This window comes from Cupressus sempervirens, chromosome 10, assembly GCF_028749045.1.
Source record: "Cupressus sempervirens isolate cs-2001-9-10 chromosome 10, ASM2874904v1, whole genome shotgun sequence".
Lineage (NCBI taxonomy): Eukaryota > Viridiplantae > Streptophyta > Pinopsida > Cupressales > Cupressaceae > Cupressus > Cupressus sempervirens.
Window position 1 is genome coordinate 694,892,293 of NC_143127.1, and position 17,833 is coordinate 694,910,125.

Below are 17,833 nucleotides of genomic sequence, written 5' to 3' on the forward strand. Positions count from 1 at the left end.
AATAGGTAGTAGTGTTCTCAAAAATTTTCTTAGTATAGTCTCATCATCCATTTTTCCATTGGCTCCTCTTATTTCATTAACAACATCTTTTATCCTAGAGTAATATTGAGCAATATTCTCACCTTCTTGCATTCTCATATCATCGAACTTACCTCTAAGACTTTTAAATTTGGCTCTTAGAATTTTTGTGTCACCTCCATAGATAGTGTGTAGAGCATCCCACATTTTCTTTGCACTGTCATAACCCTTGATATCATCAAACTTCACATAACTTAGGATAGAGGCAATCTCCAACATTGTCTAGTTGTGTTCTTTCTTCTTTTCAGATCTTTAGCAGTTAGGGCTCTAGCAAGATCAACATTCTTAATGGTGATGGTGGATTGTGCATGATCTCCAAGACCTAATAGGTGTAGCTTCATTAGACTTTTCTATGTAGAAAATTTATCTCTATTAAGGTTGGGTAGCTCTATTTTTGACATCTTGATCTCTTTGCTTCTAGTACCTTTAAACTAGTCCTCTTAAGCAAATGGCTCTAATACCAACTATTGAAATTATTTAGAATAACTAAAAGGGGGTGTGAATTAGTTATGCAAGGTCCAAATGTAAAAATAAAAAATTTCACAATTTAGTGAGCCCATATCCATAAAACATTTTCATCATGCATGCATCCATTAGGTCATATAATCACTTAAACTTGTAGGTTATTGTTAAATCAACTTTTTAGAAATGTAAACATGAAACATAATAGATTCAATAACACATTTGACACAATTATTTAAAGTAGAAACCCAATTTAGGAAAAGCTACTAGTAACATGCTACTCATTCTCACTCTTCTAAAGTGATGCCCTGTGAAAGGCCAATCCTATTAATGGCTATAATGCACACTATTAAATGTGACCTGGTTAAAGGATTTCAATCACCTTGTTAGGAGTGAGCCTTGTTATAGGACTTTAGATCATTCACCTGGAATGTCACCTAGTTAAAGGATTTACAAATGACTATTAGGTCAACCTTAATCCAAAGGATTTACCCTAGACTAGTATATTGATTAGAAAGTTATAGTAAGGCTTGATCTAATAACAACTTACAACACACTTGAATATTACATATCTCTGTTTGAATCCTCCATTTTGTTTGGCTTTCACACACTTTAGTTTTGATAGCTTGTTCACCTTTCAAGCATCCATACCCTTGATCCTTTTTGCTTTGCTTTCCAATGCAATCTCTTCTCTTAGGTCACTGAATGAAGCAATACCCTAGACTCTTTTTCTTCCTTAGGTTCTCACACATGACATCCTTTTCTTCTGACTAGCCATCTCTATAAATAGAGAATTAAGATCTTTTTCATTCATCCTTCTTTGTCCATTTTAGGGTTAGGCTAGATTAGGTAGGATTCAATGAATCTACCCATCATTTCATTTCATTCCCTTCTAGAAACTTCTTCTTCAATATTCTTTGAATTCACCTCAAAATGGTTCACCATGAATTCTATGCCACTAGCTCGTCAAGCTTATCTTTCATATAGTTCACACAATCCAAGAAATCAAACTTGTCAACTCAGATTCATCAAATGCATGATCTTTCTCATAATGTTAACACTTGGCATTAACTTGCTTCAAATGCTCAGCACATGCTATGTTGCTCGGCATCCACTATCAAAACACTCAGGAAGAACTAAAGTTTACTAGTGCTCAACATCAACTAAACTTTACTCTACTAACATTGTATCACTTAGCTTACACTGAAATCAACTTTTCTCAGCTCCAACTAATTTTTTGCTCGGCTTAGACTAACTTTGCTTGACACCTACTGTATAGATTATTAAGCTTGGTAGACACAATTTTTTTAACTTTTTCTTCTGAACTTAATTAGTGTATCCATTCTTTGTAAACTTAAGTAGATTATCAATGCACTATAATATCACTATTTAAACTAATCATTGTACTCCTTTTCCATATCATAACTCAACCTTTCCTCTAGGTGCTATTGTCACCTCATTTGATCAAATCATCTTCATTATTCAAAAAAATGTTAGTATTAAAATCATCTAAGAAATTATCTTACCAGTAAGTGGTAGGTTTAACAATAGTGACAAAAAAATGATTGAAACATATTTTCATACTTGTATTAATCTGTTTTCAAAAAGAAACTTGTGACAAACTAGAATATGGTAGGGTATGGATACCAAAATAGTTAATAAATATACTCAATGAAAAGTGGAGTTTGGGTGTACTAAACAATGGAAGAGTGGTACAATAATCCATGACCAAAATGAGAACAAACATGGAAGAAACACTAAAAATATTGTGTATGGAAGTATACAGAGGGAATTTCAATACTACCAGGGACTTGATCAATATCATAATCGGTTGTGTTAATGCAATGAAAATAATCATAAATAAACATTGGAAAGAAATTTCTCATGAAATAGACACATATTTTTAGAAAAATCAACTACAATAAAGAATTAAGTAACCATCTAGTTTTAAAATTAAGGAAGTAGACAAAGTGAAATAGACACTTGAGGAATAAACTGTAAGAACTAAGACAAGCATAAGCACTGAAGGAGGAAGACAATAAACTCCTAGTCCATAGAGAGAGGAAGAGAGACCAAGGAAAGACATGGAGAAGGCCAATAAAGACACTCAAGAAAATTCTATAGGACCTCAATCACAAGAAAGAATACTTGTGAATCAAACTGCAAATGTTAAAATTGGACGATGCCCCACCGATCACAGGAGACAACAAATAGCCTACTAGAGATAGAGTCAACTCACCAAAAATTATGACTTGGCAATAGATTGATGAGACCATTAGGTTTACAACCATTATAGTTGATTCTAATTTTGAGAAGAAAAAAAATAGAAAATGAGAAATCACCTGAGCTTATATAGGTACAAGACGAGTAACCCTAGAAGAAAAAGACATCAAAATTGGTGCAAAAACAATGGAAAACACAAGAAAAAGAAATTGAAGAACTTACAGAGGAATAATTTTAATAAAAAGAGGAAGATACTACAAAAATAAATCCAACGCATTCAAGATCCAAAGTGTAAAAGTGTAGGACACTTAGACATAAGGGTAAGAGAAGTGCACCAAGCATGTCAAGAACTATAGAAGGAGGAAATGAAAGCAAGATAACATGACCAAGAAGATATATAATGTTATCTTCATCATCATCCTTTTCATCTTTAAGCTTTAAAGATGAAGGAGAATTAGTTGAGAAAGATGCATACATAGAAGAAGAAACTAGATTCCATTTATCATTGTCGAAAACAAACCAATGATGAAAGATATGCATCTAGAAGAGATCATGGAGCATAAACAACTTTTGAAGAGGTGCAAGAAACACAATAAACAAAGAAAAAGAAAATAAAATGGCCAGAAAATTGGTATTTACCAGGGATATCATTACAAAAATAAACTCTGATTCTACAGATGATCAAGATATAGATCTAATTAGTCAACTTCATACAATAGTTGATAATTCAAAGAAGAACTAGGAGGTGTTGAATATTTAGTTAAAAAGAAATTAGAAATATGAAGGACAGAGAGGTTGGTAAATCTTGTAGAATTTAAAATGACCACTCTACAAAAAGTGAAGGAAAATATGATAGAAACACTCAAGCCCACAACATTGGTCCTGCAAAAGGCATATGATCCAAGTTCACTCACACCATACTTAGAGAAGACCTTACAACAAGGTCAACAAGATCACCAATCAGTGAAAAGTAAATATAATGTAGTCATTGATTCTACAATCAATTATCTATCCAAGATACAAGGGACAATACATATTATTCACTAGATCAAGGAAGAGCAAGAGAAAAGAATCATATGACTAATGGAAGTTTAATGCATAGTGTCACCCCTTATAGGCATCATACAAAGACACATTATTTATGTAGAAGCACTAATTTCTAGAGCATCAATTAGTACACCTTATGGAATTGAAGAGATTGTAGTAGACATAAGGAGTGATATAATTATGCTTACAAACCTTAATGTATCATGGGAAGCCCATCTTGTCAATAGACATAGTCAATACAAGGATGTATTTGACAACTTTCAATACCCTTTTCCATTGATGACAAAAAGGGGGATATAAAAGAAAAGAAAAGGGTAGATGAAAAGTAGGATCAAAGGATAAGAAGATCACCCAAGGGACAATAAACATGGAGAATGATAAAGTAAATTAAATCTAGAGGAAGGTAGAAAGAGGAGATGAAGAAGAACATTGAGGAATAAGAAAAAATAGGTACAATTCAAGCTATAACAAGGTGAAGACAACCCAGAAAGAGGGATAATAGTGTGATGACATAGATGCCAAAAACAATAAAGGAAAAGGTAAAGGTTCAAGAGAAAGGAACACAAAATGAACAATTTAGCATACCTTTATGGGGAGATCTAGAAAAAAAGTAATAAGATCACATACTTAGCAATGTCTTCTATGGACATAGTGTTGTGGTGTCCACAACACACGCCCCATTCCTTACTAGGAATGGGGACCCCTTACTTTTTTCAACTCCCAGACTCACAGTTCAAGAGTTGGGAGAAGAAAGTTTTGTTAGAGTTAGAATTTTAGAGTCAAAATTCAGAAAAAATAAAATTAAAAACTAAAAAAAAATTTTAAAAAATGAGAAAACACAAAAAAAAAAAAAAAATTAGAAAAAAGAATTTAAAAACTAACTCTAGAAAATTCTGAAGTTGAAAAAAAGAAAAACTAACTCTGGAAAATTTTGAAGTTGAAGAAAAAACTAACTCTAGAAAATTTTGAAGTTGAAAAAAAGAAAAACTAACTCTAGAAAATTTTGAAGTTGAAGAAAAAACTAACTAACTCTGGAAGATTCTGAAGTTGAAAAAAATTCTTACTCTAGAAAATTGTTACTTTGAAGGATTTTTGGATTTTTGGGTGTTGTCACCAAGGTAAAAAAAGGCATCCTCAACTTGTCAGGGAAAAAAATTCTAAAGTTGGAAAAAAATCTAACTCTAGAAAATTCTGAAGTTGAAAAAAAAAAACTAACTCTGGAAAATTCTGAAGTTGAAAAGAAAAAAAATCTAACTCTGAAAATTCTAAAGTTGGAAAAAAAATCTAACTCTGGAAAATTCTGAAGTTGAAAAAAAACTAACTCTGGAAAATTCTGAAGTTGAAAAGAAAAAAAAACTAACTCTGGAAAATTTTGAAGCTGAAGAAAAAACTAACTTTGGAAGATTTTGAAGTTGAAAAAAATTCTAACTCTGGAAAATTGTTACTTAGAAGAATTTTTGGATTTTTGGATGTCGTCACCAAGGTTTAAAAAGGCATCCTCAACTTGTCGGGGTCATAACTTTTGACCTAGAGATGAGAATGTTGGAAATAATCAAGACTAAAAAGGTTACTGAGAGGGAAGGGGTGAATCAGTAACTCTAAAACTTTCAATCAATTTTGCATAATAACATATTCACCATTCATCCATCTAATCTATTGTATGCATAAAAAGATAAACATTCATAACACATGAAAACATTGATTTGGTGACCCAGAAACCTTCCAATTAGAAAGTAAAATTGGGGTGGGGATGATACCCACAAAACTTCAATACTGCAGTATAAAGTTGGCCTGTTAAGGCTTACAATTATCACTTCTGATGATCTGCCCTATTAGGAGCAAGTAGGATTGCTAAATCCACCTTGTTAGAGGATTTACAAACATACAATGAAGTATGCACTCTGTTAGGAGATTTACAAAAGACTGTTAGGTCTACCCTTTTAAAGGATTTACAAATTGATTCACCTATTAGGATGAAGTAGTGGATCTGGTTACAACTGATTGCTGATAAGATCCTTTATGCTCTGATTACCTGATGTGATAGATATAACTTTTTTGCATCTATGTTGACCTTGCTGAATTCCTCTGCTCTGCTGCTAATTTGCTTTCCCTCTTCTCAAAAAATTTACATATAATACCAATGACGACATACAACATCACTTCTCTTCAAATGATATATACCATTCCAATATTTACACTGGCAAGGTCAGCCAAACACAAGTGAACAAATCATTACTGAGTCAGCCAGATAGTAGAAAACTCAAGTTCCTGAACTGACTCAGTGACCTTCTGATACTCGGCATCCACTACATTACTCAGCATCGTCATGGACTCGGTAGAAGTGAAGGCTCGGTCCATACTAATCACCTAATGTAGTTCTGAACTCGGTAACCATAGGCGACTCAGTAGATGTATTGTTACTCGGTAGAAACTATCTTCTTCGTTTACCTTGGTTCACTCAGTAAACACTACTTTCTTTCGTTTACCTTCTTCACTCGGTAAACACTGATTCCTTTGTTTACCTTGATCACTCGGTAAACACTGTGAATCTCAGTGACGACTAACTTCTTGGAGAATGATGTTCTGCTCGATAACCACTATGAACTTGGTAAACACTACTGAACTGCCCATATGCTCGATTTCCAAAGGAATGCTCGGTATAAACCTGTAGACTGAGTGATGAGCTCGGTAAGTATCCATAATCGAATAAGTGTTTGCACTAATGACAAATATACCTTAATTCCAATAATATCCCCCTTTGGCATTAGTGACAAAAACACTTATGAGCCAAAACTTATATACAACATCTGACATACTGAATATACATGGCTTCCTTACATATAACTCCCTCATACAATATACACAAGGTATTTACATGAGTTATATAACTTTTGTTCACAGTATCTCTTTGTCCCTTTTGTACATTTGTCTCACCAATATCTCTTTGTATCTCTTTCTTCCCCTTTTTGACAATAATGCCAAAGAATAAAATAATGAATTTACATAGAGACACCAAAATGTGAGATAAACTCAGAATGTACCTTGAGAATGAGTTGTAGAGTCTTATCCCAATTCTCTTGCAAGATTTTGCATGTGGATAGAGCTACTTGAAGTTCTGCAGAAAGTTCAATTACATGATCTGCCACAGAGAAATTGTTGTCGTGGATCAATGTTTTGGAGTATGAAATATGTTTCTGCATTGTGTCCATGATAGGAAGAATCATGTTCTAGATATCTAGCAGTGTAGACCGAATCCTTCCTTCTTCTCTGAGCAACTCTGCCTACTTCTTTGAAAAAAATTTGATCCTGACGTGATGAGATGAGCTTGAACTAGGGTCAAGCTTCAGGTTTTGTGCACTTGCCTTCAAATCCTCATCTATCTTATTCAGTTTTTCTCTTATTTCCTTAGTATACTCTGTAACATCACAAAGCTTAGCAAAAAGAGATGTTACATTATTAAAATAATTTTCAATGTTGGCCAAAATTGTGGTTAATTCAACCTATTTTGTTGATATATGTTGAGCAATGTGCTCAAGCAATTAATTATCAAACTTCTTTTCTGCCTTCTCCATCAACTTTTCTTGACTAGAGATATCCTCATTGAATTTATTGATTGCCTCTTCTAATTGTAAAAAAATGTGTTGAGAAGTATCAACATCAACACCTATAGCCTCGGTAATAATATTCTTTGCTCCTTCAATAATTTTAAACTCTCTATCTCTCTCATTCCTTAGTTGTTTCTGGTTTGCCTTCAGTTTTATGCGCTGACTGAGCAATCTTAGTTCATCAACTGAAGCAGTATCTGTATCTATCTTGGGAATGATAATTTCATTATCCAAGTCTACATCCTCATCTACTATCTTTCCTGTAAGTAGAAATTTTAATGGAGTCTTTGGTTTTTCTATTGTTCTAACATCTTTGCCTTTGAAAGCAAAGACAATGGTTGATGAGGTTGGACTGGCTATCAAAACTGGAATAGGACCAACTAAAGGAAGACTGAGAGAAGTGCTAACTATATCCAAAATTGATATACCTCCCAAAATTGATGTGCATACTAGAATATTTACAATTGCAGAACTTACTAGTGCAAAAATTGGTGCTAATGTAGTTGAAGTTGACAAAATTGGAGAGAAAACTAGAAAACTTACTGTACATACTGCATGAGGAATTGATACTTTTGATGTAGTGACTACTGCAGTGGATGACTTGGTAACAGAAGAAGTTGCCTGAAGCTCGGTAGATGAAGTGCTTGGCACTTGCATTGGGAATACCTAGAGCTAGGAGGAGACTGGTGAAGATTGATCAATTGATGTGGCAGTAGTGCTCACAATCTCACTAGTGGAAGTTGTCTCTATAGTAACAAATTTTGGTGGAGTGTGAGGAAGAGATGCAATGACTGCTACTGCAATTTTCACTAGGTCATCCTCTTTGTCTTCCTCATCAACTTCTTCCTCCTTTTCTTCTTCCTCCTTCTCCTTTATTAGATCCTAAAGATCTTCATCAGTTACATCCATGGAGATGGAATCATTACCTTGCTCATTATCCATATCATCACTGTCATCATCCTTGATTTCAACAAGTTCATCACTTGGCTTATGCAGTTTATAGGTATCATTCCAAACATCAGTTGCATTCTTAACAATTGGTTCAATATTATTTAATAATATGAGACATGCATTGAATCTCATATCCATTCTTCCTTCCTGATCCTTCATTGCCTTTTTGATTTATATATCTGTTAGGCTAGGTACTAGTTCTCTCAATTTCTATTCAAAAATGTCTTTAACAATTTGCTCGGTGTTCTCCCATCTTACCTTTATTTAATCAAACAATATTATAGGAATTTGGGAGACAAATTGGTCTGGGGAGAATTTCCAAGTTCCCAACTTCTCCACTACCAGATCTTCAATTTCCTTTTGCTCAGTAGGAGTCCTTGTTTCATACTTTAATGTTTTAAAGTTGTTGATTCCTACACCAATCGTGAGTTGTTTTAGTCATTCTTCAAATGTGAGAGGAGGCTTGCTAAACACAACTTCACTTTCCTTTTTGCCTTTCCTTGTTCTCCTTGTGAATACTGCCTGAGGTTTGGTGATAATCACCTTACCTTTCTTCTTCACGGGCTCCTCTTCCTTTTTAGATTCCTCTTTTTCAAATTCTTCCTTTTCTACATCTTCACCTTTTCCCTCGATAAGCATAAGAGGGCCAGTATCAGTTTTTAACTTAGCAATTTTCCTCTTACCTTTGTTAATTGCCTGAGGAAGCTTAATTTCAAGTTCAATTCTTTCTTTTGCCTCATCATAGATACTGAATGCTAGAATATTGGGAATGGTTGGCTCATTCACCAGTGCTTCAATAATATCTCTTGCTTCATCAATATTCAGTTCATAAGACAATAGTTTTACCCATGCCACTCGGGGTATGACTACCTGTATATACACTTTGTCATAGTCAACCATGAAACATACATCTTCCTTATAGTCTTCGACAAGCTTAGGGGGAATTCTAAACTTTTTGTTCATCCTCTCTTTGAAATCTTCAAAATAGTTATCCATTACTTTATCAAAATTTATACCCATTTCTGCAATAAACTCATTTATCTGATACAAAACTGGAATATCTTTTCTCCATACAACTATACCTTTAGAAGGGAAAAACTTTTGTACATAGAAAAATAAACAAACTAACAAAGAACCAAATTTACAAGGATTTCTCTTTGAAGTCCTTATGCTATCCATATTTTTATTTAGTTGCTTCAACAGCACATCTTCTAGGTCAAATTCCATATTCTTCTTTACAACCTTATAGGCTAAGTCCACAGCCTCATAGGGCACACTATTCAATCTATTGGAACTATACATTTTATATGAAATTAGATGAATTCCAAATCTTAGCTCTGCATTAGATACATTGTTAAGTTTCAAACCTCTGCCATCCCATTCAGCTAGGGTTAACTTCTGAAGTTCATCTCGACTTAGGGTTTTAGTGGTTTTGGATTTGCTCAATATAGGTAAACCCATGACCTTATGAATCATCTTTTTCATTATCAGGATAGGTTGCTCTAACCCATGATTTGAAAGCTCCTTGGCAAGTACGGGATATGGGTCAAACCTTTGGTTTCTAGATGCTTGTGCTCGGGTTTGAGGGTTCCATCCATACATAACTCGACTAGGGCACTATCCATTTCCAATGTACCAATTTCTTGAATATTGCACTTAAAATGAGTACGAATATCGTTAACAAGGAGTACCTTGGGTGGAATCTGTGATTGAGCTCCATGTGGGTCGAGCAATTCAGCTATGGCGAGAACGAGCTTGAAGCTAGGTGCTTTCCATTCCACTCCCTTCATAAGCATTTCAGAGCCTCTCTTTTCCTTGCTGCTGCTAGTGCTCGTGGATGCCATTGCTGCTCAGTGAGTGAATGATTTCATAAAAGAAATTCTTCGCTAGAAAATCACATCAAATCGCTTGAACTCACTTGCATGCTCTTGGAAATCTCTTCGCTCTATATATTCTAAATTTGCAGTGAAAAATGAGATCAAATTCTGCCTTTTTCATGAAAAATCTACCATTAATGCTTGAGTATGATAGTAGCTAATATGACCTAGGGTTTGTTAGATAGTCATCGACTTACTCGATAAACCTTGCAACTCGATGAACAAAAAAAACTTTTCATATTCTTGACCTAGCTCGATTAAGTCTGAAACCAACCTTGCTTAGTAGATGCATCACAGTGAACTATACTAATTTTTCATATGCACTCCTTCATTCTGGAACTACTTAGGATATGGCTTGAAGATGTAGTCCCTGATCTTCCTTGATGAGTCTTAATTAGAAATGGTGGAGTCACCCACTTCTTGAGTGACATTGCCATTATTTGAACTTTCTGACTTAGTAGATTTAGGAATCCACTGTTGTCTCATCTATTTTTAAATATTGTCAGCTCTGGCTTTCTTTTTGTCTTCAACTATTCCTATGTTCATGCAATTCTTGGATATATGACCAAGTTCAGTACATGTATAGCATCTTATGGTAGTATCTTTCTTCCTTAGGTGATGCCTTGTACAATTTATTCCAATGTGTCCATATTCTCCACAATAGTGATATCTACACCAAGTATTGTAGTCCCAGCCAAATAATGCTTTGACAATTTGTTCTGCTAGATTGAATGATTTAGATCTACACTTAGATGCCTTGTGACCTTGTTTCTTGCATTTGTGACATTTGCCTTCAAATTTTGGTTTCTCTTTGCATTCATTGGCTTTGTGACCATTCTGATTGCAATTGTAGCATTTACCATTGAATTTTCCTTTACCATTGCTCCAAAATCTGTTAGATGTATGACCTAACTTACCATATTGATTGCAAGTGGGTCTTTGATTCTTTTGGGCACCTTGTTTGGAAGATTCACCTTCTTCATTGTATCCAAGGCCTGCTTTACCTTTTTTTCTATGAAGATTCTGCTCATTTTGCCGATTCAATTGATCCATATCTGCTTGAGATTGTATCATCCTTTCATTGACTTGCTTTTCAACATTTAAGTCATTTTCCAAACTTTCATTGATTTGTCTTTCAGATCTTAGATCACTTTGTAAGCTTGCATTGATTTGTCTTTCAGATCTTAGATCACTTTGTAAGCTTGCATTGATTTGTCTTTCAGTGATTAAATCATTCCTCAAACTTTCATTCTCAGATCTTAGATTCATAATTTCTTCATTTGTATTAGATAGTTGACCTACAAGATCTTCATGCTGAAGGGATTGATTATTTCTTACCTCTAAGTCTTCATTTACCTTGTTTCTTTGTTCCAAAACTTCACATAGTTTGATGGATTGGATTTCTTGTTCTCTTCTAAGCTTTCTTACTTCTTCTTGTAGAGAACCATTCTTTGCTAGGAGTTCTTTGATTGCTTCATTAGCTTCATTTGAGCTGCTTGATGGTAAAAGGTCTTCAATATTTTCTTCAACATATTGATGATCATTCATTTGTCTTGCAAGTTCCTTTCTTCATTTTAGAGATTGAAAAAGATGCTCCTTTGCTTCTTTGAGTTGAGCCATGGCTATTTCCAGATCTAGCTTTTCATTCTCAATAGATTTGTCAAGTCTAAATATCTCCATTGTCCTTAATCTTTGCTCAAGCTATCAAACTTTATCCTGAGAACCACAATGCTCTGATACCAATTGTTGGAAATAATCAAGACTAACAAGGTTACTGAGAGGGGAGGGGTGAATCAGTAACTCTAAAACTTTCAATCAATTTTGCATAATAACATATTCACCATTCATCCATCTAATCTACTATATGCATAAAAAGATAAACATTCATAACACATGAACACACTGATTTGGTGACCCAGAAACCTTCCAATTAGAAAGTAAAACTAGGGTGGGGATGATACTCACAAAACTTCAATACTGCAGTATAAAGTTGGCCTATTAAGGCTTACAATGATCACTTCTGATGATCAACCCTGTTAGGAGCAAGTAGGATTTCTAGATCCACCTTGTTAGAGGATTTACAAACATACAATGAAGTATGCACTCTGTTAGGATATTTACAAAAGACTGTTAGGTCTACCCTTTTAAAGGATTTACAAACTGATTCACTTTTTAGGATGAAGTAGTGGATCTGGTTACAACTAATTGCTGATAAGATCCTTTATGCTCTAATCACCTGATGTGATAGATATAACTTTTTTGCATCTATGTTGACCTTGCTGAATTCCTTTGTTCTGCTGCTAATTTGCTTTCCCTCTTCTCAAAAAATTGCCATATAATACCAACGATGACATACAACATCGCTTCTCTTCAAATGATATATACCATTCCAATATTTACACTGGTAAGGTCGGCCAAACACAAGTGAACAAATCATTACTGAGTCGGCCAAATAGTAGAAAACTTGGGTTCCTGAACTAACTCGGTGACCTTCTGATACTCGGCATCCACTACATTACTCAGCATTGTCATGCACTCGATAGAAGTGAAGGCTCGGTCCATACTAATCACCTGACGTACTTCTGAACTCGGTAACCATAGGCAACTCTATAGATGTATTGTTACTTGATAGAAACTATCTTCTTCGTTTACCTTGGTTCACTCGATAAACACTGCTTTCTTTCGTTTACCTTCTTCACTCGGTAAACACTGATTCCTTTGTTTACCTTGATCACTCGGTAAACACTGTGAAGCTCGGGGACCACTAACTGCTTGGAGAACACTATTCTGCTCGGTAACCACTATGAACTTGGTAAAAACTGCTGAACTGCCCATATGCTTGATTTCCAAAGGAATGCTCGGTATAAACTTGTAGACTGAGTGATGAGCTCGGTAAGTATCCAGAATCGAATAAGTGTTTACACTAATGAAAAATATACCTTAATTCCAACAGAGAATGCAGAACCGATTACACCATTGGAAAGAAGAACTGAAGATCTAATTTTAGTCCCTAAAATAGAGAGCCTTTGACTTCCCAATTTTAGGGACCGACGAAGGTTTCAACTTGAAATTTTGAGCAGAAGACCTCCAAAATAGCCATTTAGAAATGCCTAGAAAAACTTGTGAAAAATATGAAAAAGTTTCAAGCATTTCATCATCTGGATTGCTTGGTTTCTCGTCGAGAAGGATAAGGTAGTTGGAGAGAAGACAAAGGTTGAAGATATAGAGGTTGGACACATGAAGCAAAACAGGTTTCTCATCTTATGTAACTATTAATGACAAGATTCAACACAAGTGCCTTGGGATTTTAGATCAAAGAAGTAGGAGTTCAAATTTATGAAAGTGATTGGCTATAAAGAGGGTATAAATCATCACAAAAATGCAAAGTATGTACACAAAAAGTGATCTAAAATCAAATTTGAGCAAAACCCAAAAACTGTTATCAAAATTGAGAAATTTGATTTTTTGCCGAATGGAGCTTCCAAGGTGCGCAAGTCCATAGGTCCGCAGCTCCGCAATTCAGAGGTGCACCGACAGTTAACTGCCAATTCCAAAAATAGCACTTTCCATGCATCGGGAGTGCATTTTGATGACAGCTCAACTCCGACACACACCTAGTGAAAGATCGGCTTCTATTTTTTGTGTCTCCATGCACTTCCACTTTGATTGATGGCTGCCTCCTACTTTCTCTCTCATGCTTTTATTATTTTTGACATGTAAAGGGCTCAAACATCCAATTAATGAATAAAATATGGATGGAGTCCCTCTAAGCACCAATTAGATTGTCAGTTTGTATATATCTAGTTTGTTTTAATGTTTTAAAAGCATTTTATTGCATCAAGATATCTCTCACTCTCAAAACAAATTGAGGAGATAATTTCTTATAAATACCCCATTGTAAAATGTAACAAAGGCCATCATTATTATGCAATAAAATTATGCTTTTGGTGCTAGCATTTGAAGTGTAGTTATTCTTGCCTGAATGTGTCATTGTTTTGTGGATTTTATTCATGAGATTGTAATTGAGCCAAAGGTTTATTGTGTTGTTTCTAGTTGTGTGATCTTTTAGTTCTCGTGTTTGCTATAGATATATGAATTCCACTGACATAATGAACTTGAGAAGAGATCACCCGATTGTGTCTACATAACTTTTTGTCTCGCATGAGCGCACTTTTCGTAGCCTTGTGATTTGATAAAGATTCTCAGTGATGATTGCATCAGTGGATTCTAGGAAGCACTGCTCCTATTTTCATTGGTTTCCTACCAATTTCTTTGAAGGTTTAACTCACAACGTGTTGTGTTTTGTAGTTTATGTCCATTTAGGAATTTCAAATTCAAGTCATTTGATTTCACGTTATTTTACTTTCAATTTCAGTATTTGCTTTGCTAACCCCTTGTTAAAATAGGACCTCATAGTAGCTACATTATTAGAGTTGCATTCATTGAAAAACAGAAAATACAAAAATATTGTTCTTTTGGTGTGATATTTTGAGACAGTAAATAGATTTACTTTAATTCCAAGATAAAAGAGTTTTAGAACCAGCAAAGGCCTCCTTGTGAACACTCACATTTATCTTCTACTGAGTGGATTTTGGTACGTCGCAAGACAAATACTCAACCTTGGAATGGATCCTTAAAAATATTTTCTTTTCAAGAGAGGAATTACACAATGGATTCCTATTGTTTACCTCATGCAAAATGAATGCTCAACACGTAGTTAGATGAATGTTGATACAACGTAGTTTTGATAGAAGAAATATGTTTTTCTTAGAGATTAACAATATAGAAAAGGATTTTCCATCAATATAAAATGGGGAGATTATTGATCCCACAAGTCTTAAAGAATTAATGTTTGTATAATTGATTTGTCATTGTGATGAAGGGTTCTCCCCTTAATACCAAAAACACATAACAAAAACAAGGAAATAACACAAATTTAAGAGAACAAAATATATGGGCTTCTTATTATAGCCACAAATGTGGAATTACATAATTTTGAAATACAATATGCAAACCCATATGGGTGCCTTCCTTATAATAATTTGCAATACATAGTTGTGAACTATTGGCTAGAGGTGTCCTAGACAATATAAAGGCATTCCTTATATAGGTATTTTTACAACGCATACCATAACCCTTGAAATTTAGTAACCCTAAAATAACATATAGAGTCAGCCTGAAACACCTTCGACACTTATTTTAGAAATTTTGATCATCCCAACTTCAGAAGGCCATAACTTTCAAACCATTTCTTTGATTAGCTATTATAACTCCTCTTTAGAATCCTTACCTTCTGATCTACTGAGCCTAACTCGCGCAAGCTCTAGTCAACCCCATTTCAAAGTAGAATTTTTATCTCTTTTGATTAAGAAATGAACATGGGAAGAAAGGTTGAGTCAAAATAGTTCAAGAAGTTATTGAGCCACTATACTAGAGTGTTGGATCATAAAATGCCTCCTTTATAGGATCCATTGAGCTTTACAAGACTTCTTCTACACATTTAATGCACTCCACCAAATGGTGTATGTTCTTCTAGCTATTCCTTCCTATTTTTGAAGAATTTTTATTTGACATAGTCCTATAGCAATCTAAAGATGACTACATATCCTCCTCAATTACTAGCACCTACATGATCTAATAAATAGTAATGCACAATGAGTTATCTCAAAACAAAACCCCATATATGACATCATTTCATTCATATGTTCATCAAGCATTAAACATAGTTAAATCAATAATTCCTATGTTAACTATAGGACTCTTAATAATAATGACTTTTAGAAAATACATCATCTCATGAACTCGAGATTTAAAATATATCTTACACCACTTTCAAAAAACCAAGTAATTAACCATGAAATAGTATAAAGACATATATTTATAGTATATAACATTGGTTGTAAAATTTCAACATATTATCCATGATTGACACTTCAGGTTTTTTTAGTAGTATAAAAATGATAAAAGAGTGTTTGAAAACATAAGAAAAGTATTCTAAATATGATCATAAATATGAAAAAAATGGGCTCATCAATTATGTTGTGTGATATTTTTTCATTTTCATATGTGAATTTTTTGATGGTAAGATCAAAGAAGAGGTATATGGGCATGATTAGATGCAAAGAACAATAAAGGACTAATCATATATTTGAGAAATTAGTATAGTCAAACTTTTGGTTTTTTCTCTATACTACTTGTAAATTTGTATATTGTTATAGAGCTATAAGCTCATTTTGTAATAAAACTCCTAATAGGATTAAGACCTCTAACTAAGTCAAGTACTCTAAGAAGGAAAAATGCATTATATGAATGTAATAGATTCCTAACAGGGTCAAAACTTTTTACAAGGTACTTTTGATTAGTGGATCATTTTGTGAGTACCATCCCCATCAAGGTTTTTCCTTAGCTAGGATTTCCCTAGTTAATAAAATATGATGTTATGATTATCTTTGTGGGATGTTCTTTATTTCTTTTCATTGTACTAGTTAATGTATGTTTATGGTTTATTTCTTATATTTATATCAAGATTAATAGAATCTAGAATATGAACAAAGTCATTGTGTTCATCATTTTTCTTATTGTTACTATGATGAAATTCCTCCAAAATTTTAAGCATGGGTTTATCAAAGGAAGGTAAAGGTTGAGATGAAAATGAGTTTTGAGAAGCAAGAGTGTAGGCCTTGGCCCTTGATGGTTCTTGTAACACTTATGATCATGTTGATTGTGAATAGTTTTATGAGATAAACTTGAAGAATTAGGATCAATGGTCATAGGTTCCTAAGAGGGAACAACTATGGTGATGCAAGGGTAGATCATTTTATTAGGGCCAAAGGTATACTAAACTATCCAACCACCTTAATGAGTAAACACAATGAAAGAAAAACATAAAGGAAAACACCAAGGAGGGAGAAACACTAATTATCTTTATTAATCCATCAAATGGTCTATAAAAATGTCTGACTATGATACCTTCTAGGGTTATAGCCAATACAAAGGTCAAAAATACACCAAAATACATCCAACGTGATAGAATTTCAATCAAGTATCCAGACTCTATCTCCCTAACTTCTATTATCCTCCTACTTGATCTCTTTCTAGTAAACTTAAACCTAGACTCGCTACTTATACTTTCCAAAATGGCTTATAGAAGATTCTAGGTCTTCACATTAGAGAAGGTAAATCCTATAACAGTTTGCAAACATCTCAATGCATGATCCTTACATTAAATGCACAACACAAATTAAATGAACAAGTTAGCTCTCACTAAGAACCAACATAGATAAACTTGGTCAAAGAAGGAACCAAGTATCAGAAGAAATCATCGAGCCAACTCAACACTTGAAGCAACTTAGCCAACACAAGAACTCAGTCGATACAAGAGCCTGTAAAAAATGGTGCTCAACAATAATTGCAACTCATAAATGTTGGGACTCAATCAACACTGCAACTTAACAATGATAATAAGGATAGAAAGTAAACCAAGGATGCTCCTGCATCATATGGGCTGAGGAATGATAGGTGGAGAAATAGGTGGGGTAGGTAAGATAGTTACAATAGGATCAACCTTAGGAAGGCTAAGCTCAAGAATAT